Here is a 15835-nt window from a genome sequence, read left to right as displayed (position 1 = left end):
TAATCACATCTGAGGCTCTTATGTGTACTTCTTCCTTATACTCTTTACCTAAGATTATAGCTCAGTCTCCCACTATTTTTTCTCTTCCTCGTTTGTTCACTCAACAGCTGATGCTACCTCGTCTGGTCTTTCCTCTCTTTTCCATGGGGGCTGCCACCCTGCCATGGCCCTTCCATCTCCATCTCCTGTTTGCACTCTGAACTCTGTTGAGTTCCTATAGCTGCTGTCCTGATATTCCCTCTGACCTTTCCTTTTAGCCACAGGGAAGCCCAGATCCATGTCCTCCTCATCAGAAGAGCATCATTTAGGCCACTGAACACATAGTCCTTCGCCTGATCTCACACACTTTCTTGGTTTCTTTGCCTTATTCTCCCTTCCCCGCTCCCAAACTCCACTGCCTATTTCTACCAGGATCATGTGTTAATGAATCACTTGGATGTGGGTTCGCTTTTGGAGAAACTTATCTAGGAAAACCCTTAACCCTCAACTTCTGCACATGAACAAGAAGAAATGAAACAGGAAAAAGATCCCTGATTACAAAAACTAAGTAAGAACCTGGGTCATAGGTGGGAGTGCTGGACTGGCTTGGAGTCACCTCAGCCCCAGGTGGGCAGTTCTGTGCTACCGTGCATGGGGCTTCCAGGGACTCACTGGAGCTGGCAGTAGGTGGGGGACAGTAGATCGCACCCTAAAGGGACATTAGCCAAAAGGAGATGCAGAGGCCAGGTTTTCAATATGCATAAAAGCATGAAGTGCATAGGCATTCAGACCTCTCCCCTTTTCTCAAATTACTCCTTCTACATGTTCAGTAAAAATCCTGAAAAATGAACTCAGTTGGAATCTGAGGCCAAGGAATGTAGGAGAGCATTGTAGTGAATAAACTTTGGGCCAGATTTATGAAGACCCAGGGAAATACACAAGAATCCAATATAATCATTGCTTCAGACAAATCTAATTGAGAAGGCAAGTTATTTATATGAGAGTGCCAGAGAAAGACCAAAAAATCCTTAGGGCCAGTGGGAAAGAAGTCCATGCTGGAGTAGATGGAGAGAAGAAAAAGAATGGTGTGAAATAGTGTAGGTCTACTGAGTAGTTCTAAATCATGCTATTATAAAATAAAAACTGGGTGAGTTTTTTTCTGTGGTGCGCGGGCCTCTGTGCTGTGGCCTCTCCCGTCGCGGAGCACAGGCTCTGGACGCGCAGGCTCAGCGGCCATGGCTCAGGGGCCCAGCCGCTCCGAGGCATGTGGGATCTTCCCGGACCGGGACACGCACCCGTGTCCCCTGCATCGGCAGGTGGACTCTCAACCACTGCGCCAACCAGGGAAGCTCCGTCTTTTTTTTTTTTTTTTTTAAATGAGGGAACCGGCGGTAGGAGCTGGAGGAGGGGCCCACCGGGCCCTTTAGACCCCCTAGTGGCACAGGATGGCTGCCCCACCCTGGGAGTGCCAGCAGCCTCCCTGCAGAGGCCCGAGGGTATGCCCAGGCTGCCCCCAGAGCAGGGTCCATGACACACTGGCTTAAATCTACAATTACATATATTCAATGATGACCAGCTGTACAAAACTCAAAGTTTCCTCAGTCAGCTCTTGATGAGTGGAGTTTATCCTTAAAGATTCCTGATGATGGAATGAGGACTCCCTAAGTATGGCATATTTAATACTTGTTTTCTATTGCTTTGATACATGGACAGCTTGACTGAATACGAAGGACTTGTCCACAATGAACTTATTGATTTTTAAAATAATATGGTCTCAGTTTTTATGTTCTGTTGAGATGTAGAATATAAACTTATTTTCTTTTCATTGATGGCAAAGGGTGGTCTGGAGCTTCACGGGAAATTTTTTCTTTTTTTAAAAAAATCTTTTAGCTCTAATAGGAGTTGACCATTCCAGTTCTGTTTCTCCCAGGTCTCTATGACTTTCTCTCTGATCCTTTCTCATTATCTTTTATTCATTTCTATTCTGTTTGATACTTTCATTTTTTAGTTCAATGTCCCTTATAATTTTAGATAAATATCATCCCTTATGTACCTTGTCATTTAGCCTCTTTTTCAGAGAATTTTCTGTTCCTTCAGTTTTTTCTAATCTCTGCCAATTGTAATTTCTCATTTCTTCTTTCTTGTCTACTTCTATTTTGTGCTGTGTATTTCTTATGTGAAATTTTGGAGCTTTTACCCACGTATTTGTGTGTGTGTGTGTGTGTGTGTGTGTGTGTGTGTATCTACAAATACTTTGTTCAGAAACAATTCAGATACGGATGCCATTTTACATTTTTCCTATGTTTTGTGATTGATTTTTGTGTGTGTGTGTGATTGATTTTGAAGGGAACCTTTTTATGAGCTGAAAAATTTGACTCTCTATGTTCTTTTTTCTTCTGTCACCTTGGAATAAATGTCTGCTGTATGATTTTCATTTTAACGTGACTAGGTGTACCTGAATGAGAAACTGCAGTTCTACGTAGGAACAGATGAGTGCTTTGAGTGGCTTAGTCGATTTCTTAGGTCTAGATGTCTCTGTCTTGTGTAGTTACTCTAGCAGATGTAAGGTTTTTGGGGAAAGCCATGGTGTGTCTCCTGATTCTGGGATTCTGTTTCTTCCAGTAGGATCTTTAATTTCTACCAGTTGCTTCATTCTTTTTCTTCACCACAAGCATCCAAAGGATGTTACCTTCAGCTTGGTCTCACACCTGATCCCAGTAATTGTGCCTCCCCAAGACTGTTATGCTCTGGTCCTCTGCACTGTCGAACCCCTTCCTGTCAGTTCCCCAGACACCAGAGCTTTAGTCGACCAGGTCTCATGCATCCTCCGAGTTTATCCACATACTCTTTCTGTGAATAATTTTACCAGGGTTCCCTCCTGAGTATGCCCTCCCTCTGACCTCTCCTCTATGTGCAGAGTCTTTGCTGCTCCCTCTACTGCTGTGTGGCTCCCAGACCTGGGTTAAAAACAAACCAGTTGGAGTCCACAGTGTGCTCTGGCCCCTGGTTGTTTGGGGCAGGGTTTTGAGTGGTGTCCTTGACTCTCTATGTTAGTCCCTAGCCCTCTGAAATGCATGTGGAGATTCAGCTGCCATTATCCTAGGTGGACCTGTGCTCTCCTATCATTCTTTTTCAAATGCAGATTTTCAATAGTACACAAAATAGACAGAATTATATAACAGAATATCCCCATCTTTGTCAGCCACGATCAACAAATACCAACTTATGGCTGAATTTGTTTTACTATAATCCACTCACTTACCTTTTCCTATGTTCTTCAAAGCAAATCTCAGACATCACATTTCATCTGTAATTAGTTCAGCATGTTTCCCTAAATGAGGACTCCTTTTGAAAGTATTATCGTCATAGCATTATAATTATTCATAAATTAATTCAAAATCTTTAATATCATAAAATAGTGTTCAAATTTCCCGTTATTGTTTTTGTTAGTATTCTTTCTTGGGATCCAAATAAAATCCACAAACTGTGGATATGTGTTTAAGTCTTTTACATATGTTTCCCCTCAGTTTCTTCCTCCCTCCCTCCCTTCCTTCCTTCCTCCCTCTGTTCCTTCCTTCCTCCCTCTCTCTCTTGCTCTAGCTCTCTCTTGCTGTCCTTTTTTTCTTTTTTTTTTTTAATCATTCATTTGTTGAAGAAACAGTTGTTTGTTCTGTAGCATTCTGACAATCTAAATTGTATAACTGGGTGTACTTTAATCATTTCTTCTGTCCTCCATACTTTCTTTTTGGTGGTAGAATCTACAGCAGTGCTGTAATGTAATGAAAATGCAAGTCACATATGTAATTAAAATTTTTCTAGTAGCCACAATGAAAAGTAAAAGCACACAACAATACAATCTTCTACATAGCTAATTAATACTACACATTAAAGGAAATATAATTCTACCAAAGTTTTAAAGTTGTGTTTAATAGAAGAATATTGTGCATGTCTTCAGCTTTTAGGTTTACATTCACATGAATTATAAATTAAATATAATTAAAGTCCACTTCCTCAGTCCTCCTAGCCATATTCTAAGTGTTGAACAGCCATATGTGTCTAGTGGCCCCTATTTTGGACTGGCAGATACAGAGACTGATGAGATTCACGTCTGTAGATTCACATTTGCTCTCTTGGCAAGAGTACCTCAGAAGTGGTGTGTGCTCTCTGATCAGGAGACACATCAAGTCCTGTGTGTCTCTTCTAATAATATTAGCAGCCCTCGGACTTCAAGGCCTAGATCCATTAACTGATTATGTGGAGTAAAAGGGTGATATTCCGTGGTCATGTATTATTTAAGTGGAACACTTGTATAAAAAGAAACTTCCCCTAAACACTAAATACTGTTTAGTTACTTAGTGGTACCCTCTGTAAAGAAAACTGCAGCTTAATGAGCAATTCCCCAAGCATCCTCTGTGGTCACCAGTTAATTTCTTTTTTTTTCCCCCTGTGCTAATATGAATTCAAAGTTTCAAACACATTGAAGTATTTCAATTCATGGCAATATAGTCTTTACTGATACTCCAATTATCCTCTCTTTCAGTAGTGAAAGTGACTTTAAGCTGGCTCCTTCATCCTTTTGATAAGATCCTAATAGTCTTTGAGAACTTTCCTGATATCAGTATGACAAGGTGCTTCTGTCTCATCCTGAATATTTTCTGCCCCTGACCTGGACTCAGTCATTTCTCTAAGAATCTCTGGTTTCTTTTTATGCAAAACGTTATTCCCAAATCAAATTGTGTAACCTAAAGATTCTCATTGGAATTGGTTTCTTTCTGGACGTTTCCAGTGGACAGAGCTAGGAAATACTCATATTTGTATTTATGTATTCACATATATTCACATTCACAATTCAAATTCAGAACTACAGGCTTTTTTTTTTTTTTTGTGGTATGCGGGCCTCTCACTGTTGTGGCCTCTCCCGTTGCGGAGCACAGGTTCTGGACGCACAGGCTCTGGACGCACAGGCTCAGCGGCCATGGCTCACAGGCCCAGCCACTCCGCGGCATGTGGGATCTTCCCGGACCGGGGCACGAACTCGTGTTCCCTGCATCGGCAGGCGGACTCTCAACCACTGCGCCACCAGGGAAGCCCGAACTACAGGCTTTTTATTGAACGTCTTTCATCTGAATCTCTTTTCTCTAATACCAGTATTTTTGTTTTTAAGTACACTGGGCGTAATAGAAATACAATATCTTTTACAGTCTCCTTTGTTTTCTCCCGCATTATACAGACAAAAGAATAAAGAACTACCAACAATGCCAATAATAACACAACTGAGAAAAGCAGTTTTAAAAATTTTGTCACAGTCCTGGGGTATATATAAATTATTGTGTTTTATGGTCTTTTCGGAGAGTTCTTATCCATATGCTTGTTCCACAAAAGGCATACACAGGTTCATTTGTTACATTGTGTTTTCAATGTCTAGAAGTGACATTTAAAAGATTAATTTGATAATGATAAAAAATGAATGTGGTTTCCAACTCAAATCTAACCAAACAAGGCATATTCACTATAGTCTAGCCTTGACTTAAGATCTGCAAGTGTCTCAAAGGCCTGGGTGGAGGTGGGTCAGGGATCCCTGCTGTCCTCGGACACCGGAATCCTTGGCCTTCCTCCTTCTTCTGGCCGACCTTGGAATGAAACGACGAGATTTCCTGGAGTCAAGGCTCAAATCTTAGCCTAACAGCGGCTTTCCTTGTCCAATTTAGACTTCAGAGTGAGAAATTCTGAAAAAAATCGGTACAAAATGGAATAGAATCAATTAAAATTCGGAATAAGGTAGGGCACCTGAATACAATACAGTACTTGCCATCCAGGCCTGGAAACCTCGACCCGAAAGCTAAGACGCTGTCACCCTGGCTGCTCAGCGACGTCACAGCTCCGCACCGCGACCCTTTTACTCACAGGAACACGCGCGCAGTTAGTTACAAGACGTGCGGTGCGAAGCCCCCTCGCGGGGCAGGACGCAGTGGGCGCAGCCTCTGTTTTTTGCCCCCGCGACGGGGTGCCACAGGCTTGGTCGCTGCGCGCCTGGCCCGGGGCCTCCGATGGCCAGCGACGGGCAGAGTCGCCGGGGCCCAGCGGAGATGCCGCGGGCTCGTCTCCGCACCTGCCCGCCCCGTCCGTATGGAGCGCGCGGACCGCCCCTCTCCGGGACGTGGGAGTGGGAAAGCACGTCCCGTCTGAGAAGTAAAAAAAAAATCCTCTTCTAGTAAAAGAGAAAGGTCCCACCGAGATTTGAACTCGGGTCACCTGCATTCAGAGTCCACAGTGCTCACCATTACATCACGGAACCCTCTGCCTCCTACTCTGCTGCTCCGGCCCCTGAGCCAGGCCGCGCACAGCCCCGCGGACCCAGGAGCGGCCTCCCGCCGAGCGCTCTCGTTAATCCCGCCCCGAGCCTGCGATGGCAGGAGGCGCCTGACGCGCGTGCGAGCAGCCGTCTTAGGTTTCTACCTGGTGAAAAGACACGAAATCCTTTCTAAACTAACGACAAGGAAATGCGTTTAGGGCTTCTCCCCAGTCCACCTGCGCTCTGACCGATCCTAGTTTTTTGTCCTGAGAAAATCCTCGCCCCAGAACACAAAACTGTTATTCTCCTCTTCTCCCAGTTGCTCTCTTACCGCTGCTCTGGAAGGTCGGAACATGCTCAAACAGACTTCGAGATGCCGTGAGATGTTCCTTTTTTTGAGATCGCGGGGCGCTGGCAGTTTCATTTGAGCAGAAAGTGTTCTACTTCTGTTAATATCGGATCGGAACCGAAAACGTTTGCTTACATGGTACCCAGCACCTCCGCTATAATCGTGCGTCAGAGAAACACACTGAAAACAAATTGCATGCAGGAAAATAATTTATCACAGATCCGAATAGAAAAACGTTACTACACCGGCAGACTCCACAATAGTACGAAAGAGGGGGATGGGGGAAACGGGACGGGAAGCATATTGGGGAACCTGTAAATTACACGGAAAAGATAATCCGCACCACCCCTATTGCAACGTAGTAAATAAAAAGCAAGGCGATTCTAACTTAACATAACTTACTTTCGAATTTACTTAATGTATATAATTTGTTTCGAGTTCATGCATTTACTTTTGATATGCGCTCGTTTTTTCTTCCTGCGTGCGGGTGTCTGCAGTATGAGAGAGTCTTTTCTGTTCCTGGAAAATACAGACTTCCAACACGGAAATTCAGTGTCTATAGCTAAGAAGCTTTCTTTTATCCGTAGTGGTTGGGTGATTTTCCCTACACGTCCAATGTCTTTTTCCCGTTCTAGTGGTCATGTTTCATAGCTTCCACACGACGAAAAACACCACACTCAGAGAAATCATTATGTTTCTAGCTCAGTTTAACTAGTTAGTTCTAGTTTTTGTAACACGAATTGCTGGGGGAAAGCGCGCACGCAGTCCCCCACTACCACAAATTATGCAGTCGAGTTTCTCCCATTTGGAGAAATCGCAGGCGTCAGCACACTCGCAGTGCAATGAGTAAGCCTCGTCCTGGGAAAACCACCTTAATGATCATGGTACCTCCCCTGCCAGGTAAGTATGAGTTGTGTTTCCCGCCACCCAGTACAGCCTTAGACGCCTACACTGTACGCACACGCTCCCCACCCACCCTCCGCACCCCCTCCCCTTCCACGCCTCTCAGCCCCTCCAAACGACTCTGCTAATAAAATCCAAGCAACTCTGCTAATAAAATCCAAGCAACTTCTCCGGAAAACTTCCACAGCCCGGGAAGTGTCTCGCGGGGAATTGTACCCATAAGCTGCAAGATTTACATAAGCCAAGCCCCATTCCTGACCTCTAAGGCGGCTCCTCTCCTCCAACCCCCGCCCTGTCCCCGCCCTGCCGAGATGACCAATGGGCGGGCCGGCTGCTGAAGGGGAAGTAACGTCACCATGTCCGCCCACTTCGGGAGCCCACCAAGCCGAGGTAACACGCCTCTTACCCTTTATCTGAGATACAGCCGGATTTTGCCAGCTTCCTCGAATTCTTACCTTTTGTCCTGCGTTACACGCCGGGGAAAGGAATTCTGGGATCGTGTGTTGCGCTGATCCAAAAATTTTTTAAGTAGTAAAGAAGTTGTAAAACAATGGATACAAGTATATATTTATGTATGTGTTTTGTGTATAAACATACAGATTCAGGGTTACATCTCAGAGTGCTACTCGGTGTATCTTCTGTGCACGTCCTTCCTACTTCATTCTCGTGGTATCCCAGGGACCATGTTTTTCCTTTCCCCACCATACAGAATACAAGAAATGAAGATTCTGAAAAAGAAGCTGATGACCAGAATAATGGATAGGAAGATGACCTGTTTGCTTGAAGAGCGAGGTTGGTTTGTTTGTTTTCTCTTACTGGGTAAGACTGGGTTAGACCTGAGGGCGGGGAGCGGGGAGACTGCCGAAAGCAGGCAACTTGTGTTTTCAGACCAGAGAGCAAGGAGTGGCGTAACTTGATTCTTGAGGGTGCCTTTTGTTGTAGTTTCTTAGGACAGGGCCGAAAGTAAGCTCATCACACGAGATGAATTGTGCCAAAGCACAGCAGTAGAGGGCTGCCACTCGCTCAGGCAAAACAGCGCCGTCTGTCTTGCTGTGGTAACTTTTATTAAAGCATTATCTAGGTTTACACTTTAAGACTTGTTTTCTTAACATTTCAGAAGTGCCAAAGCAGCAACCTATGTTTTTATTAATTATACAAGCAATAATTGGCTTTCGTGAGCACCTGCCGTGCTTCGTCCTTGAGCGTAAGAACAGCACAAAGTTCCCACCATTATTTTGATTATACTGAAGTAGCACAAGGACATTTCCTTGCGTTCCCACCACTCTGATTATACTGAGGACATCTCATGCATCAGTGCCCAAAGCAGTCAATGCTTCTTTTTCAGGCCCCCGGTTTGCTGTGGGGGGCGCTCGACGCATTCAGAACTGTTCACAACTCTGGCTTATTCGCATGCCCCCGGTTTGCTGGGGAAGCTCAAAGCAATCAGGACTGTTTGCAGTTCTGGCTTATTCGCCAGCCCCCAGTTTGCTGGGGGGGGGGGGGGCTCATGGGTCACGTCTCCTTTCCATGTCCTCAGTTATCCCACTACAGCCTTTGGCTTAAGGGGGAAGCTGACTCTTCCGGAGAATCCTGGAGCTGACGGCAAAGGAACTCAGCACCCAGCCAACTTCCAGGAAGAAGCTTCCTTTCTTCCCCCTGCTTTCCCTCTTTCCCCTCCTTTTCCTCTCTGCAGCCATCAGAAATAAGCTCTGGCTCGTTTCATCTGAAACATACTTTATTCCAGAGATAGTAATAGCTCAGAGAATCTCCAGCAAACTGGAGAACCAGACTGTACAAACAGGGAAGAATAAGAAAGGCCAATGGAAGGGAGCACACAGACCAAATGGGAAGGACACTAGTGCCCCCTGCTGAGTGACAGACCCTGTAGCTTTGCACAGGTGACACTACTGGCCCTGGACACTAGACACCTCCAATGGTTCCATGACTTCTGCTGCACCTGGTCGGTGTTAAACTAAGGATCTTGAGGTAGGGAGATTCTTCTGTTGCAGGGGACAGAAAAAATTTCCCCAGGGCCTACTCCTTGTGTCTCTCAACTCCTGTCAAATGCTGAAGTAGTTGTTGCTGATGGGGATTGGCCAGCTTTTGGTAATAGACCCACACCTTAGCCCCTAGGAAAACTAAGTCAGCGAGAGCGTGATCCTTAAAAGTTGCAGAATGTGGAAAGTTTCTCCTACAAACAAAGGGGGCTCAGATACTAGATGGCTTAGATATGGCAAAAGACCCTCCCTGTACCCAACACCCTGCAGCCAGCCCTGTGGGGAGCATTATAAATCCAGTTCTGAAGCCCCTGCTACCCTGTCCCAAACATACACCCATGAACACCCAATTTTGGATGGTGTTAGACTTTTACCCTGAGTACAGGGTGATGGTTTCGACTCCTTATATGGTGATGGTTTGATATATCACTCAGTATTATTTACATTATCTACACTGAGAATTGAAAAGTTTGAAAGTTCACATTTCTGGGGATAGAGTAATTGTTCTAAAGCCATGGTAACAAATAGCCACCAGAACTGGTTTTTAAATCCTCTCTGTCTACCAGTGTCCACTGTAGGAGTTTCCTGTTGCTATTGTAACACATTACCACACACTTAGTGGCTTAAAACAACACACATTTATTATCTTATGGTTCTGGAGATCAGAAGTCCAAGATGCATCTCACTGGGCTAAAATCAATCTGACAGTGGAGGTGAGGTTCCTTCTGGAGGCTCTAGGGGAGAATCTCTTTCTTTGCCTTTTCCAGCCTCTTGAAGATGCCCACATTCTACTCTCACAGCCCCCTTCCATCTTCATAGCCAGTCACGGCTGATCAGGTTATTCTCAAAACGCATTATTCTGACACCAAATCTTCCTCCCTCTTTCACTTATACGGACTCTTGTGATTCCATTGGACCCTCCAGGATAATCTCCCCATCTCAAGGTCCTTAATTTAATCACACCTGCAGTCTCTTTTGCCATGTCAAGTAACATGTTCACAAATTCCAGGGACCAGGATGTGGACATCTTTGGGGAAGCATTATTCCGCCGCCGCAGCCAGTCTCCTCAGTGAACACATTTCTGCAAACATATCAGTCAGTGGTGGCCCCTCTCTTCTGAAAGTCAGCCAGGTGAAAGCAACTGAGTTCACTGCCTTTGAGTGTCAGCCAGTCAACAGCTGTGCCCCGTGTTGAGGTGTTTGAGTCAGAGAGAGAGAAGGAGAAAGTCTGTGGGGAGAGGAATCTGAGGCCCCAGGGCCTGGGAAGTTCCCAGGGACCAGAGCTGAGAGCTGCAAATGCCTTCATGGGAGGAGGAGGCTGGAGAGGGTGTTAGGAACTGAATGTATGTGTTCCACCACCCGCCCCCCAAATTCATATCTTGAACCCTAATCCCTGTGGGGCTGTATTTGGAGAAGGGGCCTTTAAGGAAGTAATTAAGATTAAATGAGGTCATAAGCTTGGAGCCCTGATCTGACAGGATTAATGTCCTTAAATGAAGAGAGCTTGGGCTCCTGCCCTATCCCAGCTCAAGCAAGGAGAAAAGGGCATGTGAGGACCCAGCGAGGCATCTGCTATCTACAAGCCAGGAAGAGAGCTCGCAGCAGAAACCGAATTGGCAGGAACTTTCAACGTTGATCTTGGACTTCCAGTCTCCAGAATGTGTGAAAACAGATTTCTGGTTAAGCCACCCTGTCTATAGTACATTTTTCTGGAAACCCAAGCTGACTAATACAGGTGGTCGCTTAGCCATTGGCCTAAGCAGCTTCTCCTACGTGGTCCTTTCTGGCATCTGCCCCAGTTTTGTTCATTCCCTGTAATTAGCACTCACCACCTGCTTTGCCCTTCTTAAGGGTGATCCATGACTTTGGAATGAGGATTGATCACCTGGTTTAGGATTTCAATAGCATAATTTACTCCATGTAACAATGACCTGCACCAAGGATCTTCTTAGAATTTCTTTTGAACGAGTTTGACATGTTCCCAAATATCAACCTAGCATGACTTGGACAGCTGGATTGAGATTCTGCAGAGTGACCCCATGACCCCATGTGGCCTGCATTTCCTTTTCTCATGAGAGATTTCCATGCTTTGGACTCTCCAGAACCACAGACCAGGGTTTGGCTGCTGGTGAGGAATCTGTGCCTAGCTCTGGGGAAACCTAGGGAGAAAGGAAAGAATCCCCAGAATCAAGGCATGGGAGGCTGCTCTTGTGGGAATAAAGGAGTCTGGAGGATGAGAGAGGAGGCTGGTGTGTGTGTGTGTCCAGCATGAGGTCAGGGGAAGTTCAAGAGAGGGCAGCTGCCATTCTGGGACCAGAAGCTAGAACCTCCATGGCATTCACACTCTGGTCATCGTCCTCCTTATTCTTCCTCAGCTTCCACCTCCCCCTTCCTCGCCATCCTCCCCTATCTTCTCCCCAGGCTTTTTTGTTCCCACTTCTTCTTCTTGTTCCTGCCCCTCTTGCTCCCATCCTCCCATCCCTTCTCCCCCACCCCCAGAGCAGGCCAACATGGGAAGGGACTGCCCCAGTCTGAGAGGACGATGAGGGAGTATCTTCCACCAGCCTGAGAAACACGAACACATTGCTCTCTGGTCAGAACCTGGTTTGGAGGAGACAGAGCAAGATGGCTCTGCCTGAAGAGCTCATCCTCCACAGCCAACCCAGACAGCACGGGCCTTAGGCCGACCCTGGGGATGTGTGACCAAAAGTCAGGAAGCTCTGGACATGGATTGCCGACATCTGGTCCACAGGATTCCAGACAAGTTAATATCTTGGTGCCTGCCTTCTTTACAAGGCAAGTTCCAAGGGAAGGACTGTGGCTCCCCTTCCTGGCCGCCTGGCGAAGGCGCACAAGGATCCCTCTGTTCATGCAAGGGTGGGTCTGAGAAAACCCTCCCATCTGTTCCACAGAGACCAGCTGAAAGTTCATAGTTAGAAGTTAGTGGCATCCCAGGTGCACCGACTCCACCACCACCTTCACCTCCTCCACCATGCACTCTTTGTCTCCGATGAGATTTCTACCATCAGAGTCAGCCTTGGAGGGGGGAAAAGGCCAGATTTTGGGAAAAAAAAAGATCTAAAGAGACTAGTACTTGTGCAATTTTATGGACAGCAGTGAAGCACTTCTAGGGTTCTAAGCTGACTTTATCTTGATTCACTGGTCTAGATTTTGCCTTCAGGTAGTGTCTTATTTTAACTAAACTTTGTTGAAATTAGAGAAGTTCTTTTTTTCATAGTTCCAATATTAGTTGGCATCTGAGTTAATAGTTTTGTGACCAGCAGAATAATACTGTCTCCCCCAGGATGTGCCTGCTGTAGTTCCCCCACCTGTTCATATATTACACCACATAGGAAAGGCAACTTTGCAGATGTGATTCGGGTAAAGACCTTGTGATGAGATTATCTTGGACCATTCAGGTGGGCCCCATGAAATTACATGGGACCTTAGAATTGAGAGGCAGAAAAGGTCAAAATGGTGTGAAATTAGAAGGACTCTACCTGCTGTTCTAGTTTTGAAGTTGTAGGAAGGGGTCAAAAGCCAAGGAATGTGGGAGGCCTCTAAAAACTTTTTAGGGAGGCAAGGAAAGAGATTATCCCTTAGAGCCTCCAGAAGGTAAGGCAGTTCTGTTGACCCCGTGATTTTAGTCCAGTGAGATCTTTGTTGGACTCCTAACCTACAGAAGTGTAATATAATAAAAGTGTGTTCTTTTAAGATACTAAAGTTATGGTCACTTTTTACAGCAGAAATAGAAAACCAATTCAGTAAATGTCTAGCATATTCACTTTAGCAGTAATAAGATCTGGGAGATATAATAAACCCTGTATAAATTCTGCAGGTTGTTTGCCTGTCTTAGGTTGACAGATCGAGAGATATTTGTACATGTTTGGGCTTCCCTGGTGGCACAGTGGTTAAGAATCTGCCTGCCAATGCAGGGGACACGGGTTCGAGCCCTGGTCCGGGAAGATCACACATGCCGCGGAGCAACTAAGTTCGTGTGCCACAACTAATGAGCCTGTGCTATAGAGCCCGCGAGCCACAACTTCTGAAGCCCGTGCGCCTAGAGCCAATGCTCTGCAACAAGAGAAGCCACTGCAATGAGGAGTCCTCGCACCACAATGAAGAGTAGCCCCCGCTCGCCGCAACTAGAGAAAGCCCGCGCAGTAACGAAGACCCAATGCAGCCAAAAATAAATAAGTAAAATAAATAAATAAATAAAATAAATTTATTTAAAAAAGATGTTTGTACATGTTTGAAGCATTACATTAGGTACCTGCCGTCTTTCTTCCTTTCCATTCTTTTCCTGAAGGGCTCACCCTATTTCCTGCACAGGACCCGACATGGTTCTCATTTGAATTATGGCAAGTTGGAAGACATTGGTGGTCATGTAGGTTGATTTTATTTTTAAGAATGAGTTCTGTTTCTGACATATAGAGGAAAAGAATGTAAGTTATGAAAAGTTAAATATTGGAGAATCTTCCATTCCAAAGATACATTTTTTGCAACTTCTTTAATAGGGTAAAGAACTACATTTCAAAGGGTGAAACACAAGAATGGCTATTGGGAATTTTCCCCATAAGTAATTTGTGACTTGATCCTGACCAGCTCTGAGATCTGTATGATTCATGTTGTTGCTTTCATAAATGTTATGTCCATAAAATGAAGTTCTTAGAAGAAATATTTGAGTTCTCCACTGGATTTAGGAAGAATTGCTGGGATGCTTGAATAACTGCAGGGCAAGAGGCCCTCAAATTTTCCTACTTTGTCTTTAAGTAATACTTCATAGTTTGGCCGACTTTTCATCCATTCTGCTGATTCTGTCAGTGAGATCCTCTTTATTGACAGCCAAAGGCACTCATGGAAAATGCTTAAACAACCAAGTGTAAAAGCAGAAGTTGAGGTCACTTCATCTACTATGAAAGTGGGGCATGTCTCTATCCTAGACCAGAGTCTGTTGATGGATGTGTTTGTTATTGTTGTTGGTGGTTGTGATCATGGTTGAATTTTTTGTTTGTGTTGTTGTTTGTTTTAATTTATTATTACCTCTAGGGTATAATTGTGGAAGGATAGCTTTATTTTAATTCTGGAATGCAAAAGAACATAACTAAGGTCTTTTCCCAAAGGAAGATCTTAAGTTCGTTATGTCAAAATTTACGGTGTGACTTAAACACTTTTCAGTTAAAGCTTCTTAATTAAAGGAAAAGAAATATATTTATAATTTTGAGTCAGTGTTATCGAGCTATGTGTTTTAAACTGTGATCTGTAGCTCACCTGCATCAGAAACATCTGCTTGTGTTTATGTGAAATATGTAGACTCAAGGGCCCCACGCCAATGAAATCTCTTGGGATTGGAGCCCAGGAAGTAGCTTCTATAATCTCCACAGCTGATTCTAAGGCACTCTAAATGTAAGAACTACCCTTTTATATTTTTAGACTGGAGATTTTTACAAAATGACAGGAGAGTAAATCATTCTTTTAAACTTAGACTTCAATCATTAGACAGTGAGGTGAGCTCTTAGTGCCAGTTTGTCTTTCCTATTCTCACCTGCTCAGTCTAAGGACTGGTGCAGAAATGGGAAACAAAACAGGCAGTGAAAACTTTTTATTTCTTTATATGCATTTCCCTTTAATAGCCACCAGAAAGACTTTCATTTCCTCACACTGACCCTCTCTGTCAGTTATGTTGGCCTTTAACATATCACTATAGCAACACATATAAATATATATTATACATTTATACACACATAAGCACATTCTAAGCACTGTGAAGACACAGATTAGGCTTTAGCACAACTGGGAACCTCACACATGTCACTTAAAAATGATCCCTGGTTCATTTACACAAGACTTTCAACAGGCTTGGTGTGGCCAGTAGCCCCCAAGTCCCAGGGAGCAGTTAGGATGACAAAATCGGACAGTATATTTAGAGTGAGGTCAGTACACTTCTTGGAGATCATAAAAGAATAGAAATAGGAGGTCTAGGCTAAGCACGAGACGGCATCTGGGAGTCGCTGCTCTCACCACGTGGATTCAAAGAACTCAGGTGTTGCGGTGCAGACTGACGCCCAGCCTGACTGTGACCCGGCTGCGCTGGCCCCGGGTCAGGTCGTGGGGCCCCTGCCCACACTGTCCTGCAGGGCACCGCTGCTCAGTCCTGAGCTCCTCGATCTGCTGTGGAGCTCCAGCGTGGGGACCGCATGCTCCATCGCTGGGAAGCAGGTCCTATTTCCCCTGAGTTGACCCTCAGGATGAGGCGAGAAGTGTGCTGTTGCTGGTGCCCAAGCCCCTGGGGCGTCCAGAAGCGGTGCCACAAGGT

The 15835-nt window shown here is 45.0% G+C and overlaps 1 long non-coding RNA gene and 1 other non-coding gene across 2 annotated transcripts; one reads left to right on the top strand and one right to left on the bottom strand.

Annotated features, from left to right (window-relative positions):
* Positions 1-7364: 7364 nt before the first annotated feature.
* Positions 7365-7528, bottom strand: LOC116745213. Its single transcript, XR_004347323.1, has one exon. It is a non-coding gene; the product is annotated as a U1 spliceosomal RNA (small nuclear RNA).
* Positions 7529-7890: 362 nt separating this feature from the next.
* On the top strand, positions 7891-13505 carry LOC116760391. Its single transcript, XR_004351729.1, has 3 exons — positions 7891-7913; positions 8233-8315; positions 13358-13505. It is a non-coding gene; the product is annotated as an uncharacterized LOC116760391 (long non-coding RNA).
* The last annotated feature ends 2330 nt before the right edge of the window (positions 13506-15835 follow it).

This window comes from Phocoena sinus, chromosome 1, assembly GCF_008692025.1.
Source record: "Phocoena sinus isolate mPhoSin1 chromosome 1, mPhoSin1.pri, whole genome shotgun sequence".
In the NCBI taxonomy this organism is placed as follows: Eukaryota; Metazoa; Chordata; class Mammalia; order Artiodactyla; family Phocoenidae; genus Phocoena; species Phocoena sinus.
The sequence above is the reverse complement of the archived record's forward strand: the minus strand, read 5'-3'. Positions and strand labels throughout refer to the sequence as shown.